This window comes from Pteropus alecto, unplaced genomic scaffold, assembly GCF_000325575.1.
Source record: "Pteropus alecto unplaced genomic scaffold, ASM32557v1 scaffold246, whole genome shotgun sequence".
NCBI lineage: Eukaryota > Metazoa > Chordata > Mammalia > Chiroptera > Pteropodidae > Pteropus > Pteropus alecto.
In genome coordinates this window covers 860,297-867,268 of record NW_006437742.1, presented here as the reverse complement: position 1 = coordinate 867,268, position 6,972 = coordinate 860,297, and the positions used below count along the sequence as shown (strand labels likewise).

General features: G+C 36.5%; 1 long non-coding RNA gene across 1 annotated transcript in view; it reads left to right on the top strand.

Annotated features, from left to right (window-relative positions):
• The window catches only part of LOC112482037, an 8,129-nt gene extending 5,298 nt beyond the window's left edge, over positions 1-2,831 (top strand). The window contains exon 3 of the long non-coding RNA XR_003047156.1: positions 2,777-2,831. This is a non-coding gene — a long non-coding RNA (uncharacterized LOC112482037). The remainder of the gene's footprint in view (positions 1-2,776) is intronic.
• Positions 2,832-6,972: the final 4,141 nt, after the last annotated feature.

Here is a 6,972-nt window from a genome sequence, read left to right as displayed (position 1 = left end):
CTTTCCCCACCTCCCCAACGCCCCTCTCTCTCTCTATATGTATAACAAATGGAGAATATACAGTATTATTTAGTGTTATTAAAAAGTGTAAATTGACCTTTTCCATCCAGCTCTTCACCTGAAACTAGTATTAATATTGAATGTCAACTGTAACTTAAAAATAAAAATTAATTAAAAATAAAAATAAATAGTTTAAATTTTATCATGCTTATTTGCATTGTTCTGCTGCTTGCTACTTTCACTAAACATTATGTCTGTGAACTTTTCTGGTGAGTATATGTAAATCTAACTTGTTTTTTTTTCATTGTTGCATAGTATTCTACAGAATAGATAAGCTATACTTTATGTAGTCATATCCCTATTGACATGGTTATTTCCAAGTTTTAGCTAATGTAAAACATGCTATAAAGTACATGGTACAAACCTTCCTCTTGCTACCTTTAATCTATACTAGATTCATATACACACTTAGTTTTGTTTCAGGATTCTCTATTGGGTTCTACTGATCCATTTATTTATAGCTGCATTCACACCATACTTTTAATTTCTACAGTTTTGTGATATGTTTGATATCTGGAATGAAAATAATTTTTTTCCTTTATTTTTTTGTTATTCTTGTATATTTACTTTTTATATGGATTTTAGAATCAGATTACCATACCCACATAGAATCATATTGGCATTGCACTGAGTTTACAGATTTAACTGGAGAGGATTGGAGAATCTTTACATTAATGAGTCTTCTTTTATATGAATAAATGTGATATGGTTCTCCATTTATTTAAATTTTTAAGTCCTTCACTATGTTTCATAATTTTCTCATAAATGTCTTGAACATACTTTGTGTTATTTCTAAATACTTTATAGATTTTGTTGTTACTATTAATAAGATTTTTTTCTTTCATTTTGTAATTATTAAAGGTGTATATGAAAGCTCTTGGTTTTTGTATGAAATAGTGTGTCCAACAACATTACCGAATTCTCTTTTCTTTCTAATAGTTTTTTCATTGATACTTTTGGATTTTGTAAGTAGGCAAAAAGATCATATGCAAATATTGATAGTTTTGTCTCTTAGTCTTCCACCTGTATACTACATATATTTTTCTTGTCAGAATGCATTGGCTAGGACCTCCAGTATAAGACTGAATGATATCAGACATCCTTATCGTATCCCACCTGTTAATGGAATTGCTTCTAAAATTTCATCAAGTATGTTTACTGTGGATTTCTGGCAGTTGTTCTTTATTAAGTTAAATGTGTTTTCTTTAATTCCTACATTTATGAGGCTTTTTAAAAGCAAGAATAGGTATGAAATATTATCATTTTCTTTTTATCTGTAAGTTGGACGTATAGTTTCCTTTTAAATTGTTAATGTATTGAATTGTATTAATAGATTTTTAAAAACTTTCTATTATAAATAAATAGAAACATAAATAACAGTAGAGAGTACAATAAATCCAAATATACCTATGACTCAGTTTCAGTAGCCATCAACATTTTGCCATGCTTGTTTATCCACTTTTGTTTTCACTCCTAAATATTTCAGTATGCATCACAAAAATATTATAGCAAAAAGGACATCTCACATAATCATAATGCAGTCATCACACTAATATTAATCCAGCACATGTTGAGATTTTTCCAATTGTCTAAAAAATGTATTTTACCACTGGAGTTTGTTCTAATCAGGATCCAATCAAGGTCAACTCATTATATTTATAACTCTTAAGTTACTTTTAAGTTTTTAAAAACCTAAAACAGAACACCTCCTCCCTTTTATTTTAATACCATTAGCTTGTTGAAGAAACCAAGCATTTGTCTTATAGACTCTCAGACATTCTGGATTTGGCCGATTCCTTTCTTGATGTGCTGTTTTACCTGTTTCTTTATTGCTTGTATTTCTTCTAGACTGAAGAAATTTAATACTTGATTAGATTCAGATTCTTTATTATTTGGCAAGACTATTTAATGTTTGATACTATGTACTTTTTAAAAATTTTTTTTAAAATTTTTCAATTACAGTTGGCATACAATATTATATTAGTTTCAGGTGTACAATATAGTGATTAGACATATATGTAACTTACAAAGTGATCACCCTGATAAATCTAGTACCCATCTGACACCATATGTAATTATTACAATATTATTGACTATATTTCCTATGCTGTACTTCACATCCCTGTGACTATTTTGTAACTACCAATTTGTACCTCTTAATCTCTTCCCTTTTTTCAACAATCCCCCAAACCCTCTCCCATCTGGCATCTGTCAAAATATTCTTTGTATCTATGAGTCTGTTTCTGTTTTGTTTCTTTGTTTATTTTGTTCTTTAGATTCCACATGTAAGTGAAATCATATGACATTTGTCTTTCTCTGTCCGACTTACTCCACTCAACACAATCCCTTCTAGGTCCATCCATGTTGGTGCATATGGCAAAATTTCATTCTTTTTTATGGCTGAGTAATATTCCATTGTATATATGTACCATCTCTTTTTTATCCATTCATCCCTTGATAGACACCCAGGTTGCCTCCATGTCTCGGCAATTGTAAATAATGTTGCAGTGAACATATGGATGCACATGTCTCTTCAAAATAGTGCTTTAAATTTCTTTGAGTAGTTTCCCAGAAGTGGGATTACTGGGTCCTTCTTTGTCTCTTGTTATAGCTTTTGTTATTATATCTATTTTGACTGGTATAAGTATTGCTACCCCAGCTTTTTGTTGTTTATATCCATTTGCTGAAATATCTTTTTCCATCCCTTTATTTTCAGTTGGTGTGTGTCTTTCGATCTGAAGTGAGTCTCTTGTAGGCAGCATATGTAAGAGTCTTGTTTTTTTATTTATTCAGCCACCCTATGTCTTTTGATTGGAACATTTAATCCAGTTACATTTAAAGTAATTATTGATAGATATGACAGAATGGTACCTCCAAAAAAGGTACAGTGTGATAAGGTTTTATTCAGTCTACATTATTTGGTTGTAATAATGGTAGCTCCCAACCCCAGCTGAACTTAACCAAGTAAGCAATAATTTTCATGAGTAAATATTGACAAGGACAAATACATTTACATAGGTTGTAGGCCCTTGCTTTTTATCACTTTGAATATTTTATGTCCATATTTCTGGCCTACAAAGTTTCTGTTGAGAAATCAGCTGATAGTCTTATGGGAGCTCCCTTGTAGGTAACTAACTGCTTTTCTCTTACTGCTTTTAAGATTATCTTTAACCTTTGGCATAGTAATTATGATGTGTCTTGGTGTGGGCTTCTTTGGGTTCATCTTGTTTGGGACTCTCTGTGTTTCCTGGGCTTGTATGTTCTTTCTTTTCTAGATTAAAGAAGTTTTTAGTCACTATTTCCTCAAATGGGTTTTCATCTCCTTGCTCTCTCTCTTTCTTCTCCTTCTGGTACCTGTATGATGCGAGTGTTGGTATGCTTGATGTTTTCCCAGAGACCCCTGAAACTATCCTTTTTATGGATTCTTTTTTCTTGTTGCTGTTCTGACTGGGTGTTTTCTGCTATTTCTCTTCCAATCTTTCTGCTGATTCGATACTCTGTTTTATCTAATCTACTGTTGATTCCTCCTTAAGGTTTTCTTCATTTCAGTTATTGCATTCTTCATTTCTGACATTTTTAAATGTTTTCTATCTCCATTTTTATGTTTCTTATCTTTTTGTTGAAATTCTCACTGAGATCATTGCGCTTCCTTACGATCAGTGTTCTGAACTCTGCATCTGGTAGATTTCTTGTCTCCATTTCGTTTCATTCTTTTTCTGGACCTTTGTTTTGTTCCTTCATTTAGGACATGTTTCTTTGTCTCTTCATTTTGGGTACCTCCCTGTGTTTTTTTGTTTTTGTTTTTGTTTTTGTTTTTTGGTACGTATTAGGTAAGGCTGCTATGTATCCTGGTCTTAGTAGAGTGGCTTTATGTAGTGGGTGTCCTGTGGGGCCCAGTGGTGCAGTCTCCCTGGTCACTTGAGCTGGGTGTTCCAGGTCTGTCTCCTGTGTGGGTTGTGTGTGCCCTCCTGTAGTAGTTGAGCTTCAGTTACTGTTTGCACATCAGTGGGAGGGATTGGTTAAGACTGGCTGTGACTACAGTGGAGGAGCTGTTGTGCAGGGGCTGACCCTACAGAGTGGGATTCACTTTAGTGGGGGCTCTGGTGCCTGCCCAGTCTGTCCTTTGGGCATGTTGTTTGTGGAGATAACTGGGTGACACTCTGGTGTGGTCTGAAGCTGGTCATCAGGTAAGTTGGTTTTGAGACCTCTTGAGAGGGGTTGTGTTACAGGCCAAGGTCAGCCTCTGCGTGCCCTGCCTGGGGCCACTTGGTACGAGCTACAAAGTGATCTGCAGATGGTTGCCATTTGTGCTGGGCTTAGAGGTGCCTGGGAGAGGATAAGCTGTGAACCAAGACCAGATGCTGCTAGTGCTGGACTTGGGGCTACTCAGCAAGAGGTACGGGGCATACCAAGGCCAGTACACAGTGGCTTATGGTATAGCTGCTTGTTTTAGTTTTGTGAACCCATGAGAGATTTTAGGAATGTCCACAGCATGACACAAGACAGGCTGTTTGTATGGAAAAGAGACTGGAAGCGATTTGGGTGGGGCAGGATCTTGGAATCACGAAGATAGGGTGAAAGGTGTTAGGTTGATGGAGACCCAGATATGGTGGCTGCATGTATCTGCACCCTGGATGGGTGGGGAGGACTCAACAAGGGAAGAATAGCTTCTGCCAGCACCTCTTTCTGGGAGAAAACTGCTCTCCAGTCCTCACCTTGAAGCCAGACAATTCAGTGTCTCTCCTTATGTCCCCGGCGCTTTTTGAGCTGCTTCCTTAACACTGGAGCTCAGAGCGAGTGAGTCTGTCAGCAGTAAGGCTGTGCTTGGGTCCTTTAAGAGGAACGCCTGGGACTTCAGCCACCCTCTGTCTCATTCAGCCACAATCTCGGCTGGTTTTTACAACCAGAAGTAATGGGGACTTCTCTTTCCAAGACTGGAACTCTGGGCCGGGGAGCTCGGTGTGGGGCTAGGACCCCTCACTATTCCAGGGGAACCACCACAGCCTGGATATCTCCCCCGATTTTTAACTGCCACATGTGGGTGTGAGGTCAACCAATTCTGTATCTCTGCCCTTCCTACCAGTCTCAAGGTGGTTCCTTCTGTATCTCCTTAGTTATAGGACTACTGTTCATCTAGACTTCAGGTGACTCCCAATGATGGTTCTGTAGTTTAGTTGTAATTTCGAGGTGGTTGTGGGAGGAGACAAGTACAGCGTTTATCTACTCCGCCATCTTTACCAGAAGCCCCTGTATACTGCCTTTTACATGTCTGTTTTTCTCACTTTTAGTGATACTAAAAGTGGATTGAAACGGTGATAGTCTGATCCTTTCATTGTCAAAGTTCTCTATCATCTTTTAACCTAATGGCTTTACCATTTATTTGATAACTGTTATCTGATTGAATTTTTCATTAAGGATTTCAAAGTAATGATTTTCTGATTCTTTCATTCTCTCTGCAATTATTAGCTAGCATACCTCTGTAAGAAGAACTGTCCCTTATCTACTAGGGCTATTTGGTCAGCCTAAAATACACTTCCTATAGGAAAGACAGGATAAATGCTTAACTCTTTCACTGTAATAGACAATTTTCTAAGTAAGGAGTTGGTGCCCTGTTCCACATTGACAGATCAGTAAATGTCAAAGCTTCCCTCATTCCTAGTATTAACCTATCAGGGTATGAGGTATCTTTTTTAATGTACTTTGAAATTTGAGGGACTAATATTTTATTTAGCAGTTTTGTATCTGTTCAGAAGTGAGACTGCTTATAACATTGATCCTCAACCTGGGGCTGAACCACAACTCCAGGGGGCATTTGGAAATGTCTGGAGGTGCTTTTGGTTTTCACGGTTTATTGTTTGTGTGTGGCCTGTGTGTGTGTGTAGGGGGGGGGGGTTCCTACTGGCATTTAGTAGATGAGGATCAGGGATGCTAAATGAAGAATTATCCCACCAAAAATGCCATTACCACCTCTGTGAAAAATGATGGCCTATAGTTTTCTTGTGCTTCTGTGATTTTGGTATTGGTATTTAGATTATGTATTTTAATATCTACGTTCATAAGTAAGATGAGCCATAATTTCTTTCCCTTTACTTGTCAGTTTTGTTACCAAGTTTATGGCTAACCTTATAGCTATATGGAGTCATTTCCCTTCTTTTACTTTGGTGTGGAAAATTTTGTGTAAAGTTTAAATATTCTGTTTCTAAATGATTTGGTCAAACTCTCCCACACAAGTTTTTGGGACTGGTGACTTTTGAGGTAAATTATTATCATTTCACTTTCATGTATGATTAATTGGTCTATTTAAGTTTTATATTTCTTAGGTCCATTTGGTTATTTATTCTCTTGGAAATTATCTATTTCACCTAGATTTTTAAAACTATTGGCATACAAGTTACCCATAGTATTCTTTTGGTAATTTTTTAAAAATTAAGTTTATTGTGGTAGCATTGGTTAATACAATTATATAATTTTCAGGTGTACATTATCATTTGACATCTGTATATTCTATTGTGTGTTTACCACCCAAAGTCCAGGTTCCTTCAGCTACCATATATTTGATACCCTTTACCCACTTCACCCTCCCCTAAACCCTATATTCGACCCCCTTTACCCAATCTACCTCCCCGCTTCTCCCCTATCCCCCTATGAACCACTAGTGTATAGTCCTCTGGTAACCACTAGCCTATAGTCCATGTCCATGAGTCTCTTAGTTTATTCTGCTTATTTCTTGCTTTTAGGTTTATATCCCATATATATAAGTGATATCATGTGATTTTCAGCTTTTTCAGTCTGGCTTATTTCACTTAGCATGATTATCTTGAGGTCCATCCACGTTGTCGCAAATGGCAGTATTTCATCTCTTCTTATGGCTGGGTAATATTCCATTGTATATATGTACCACAGCTTCTTTAG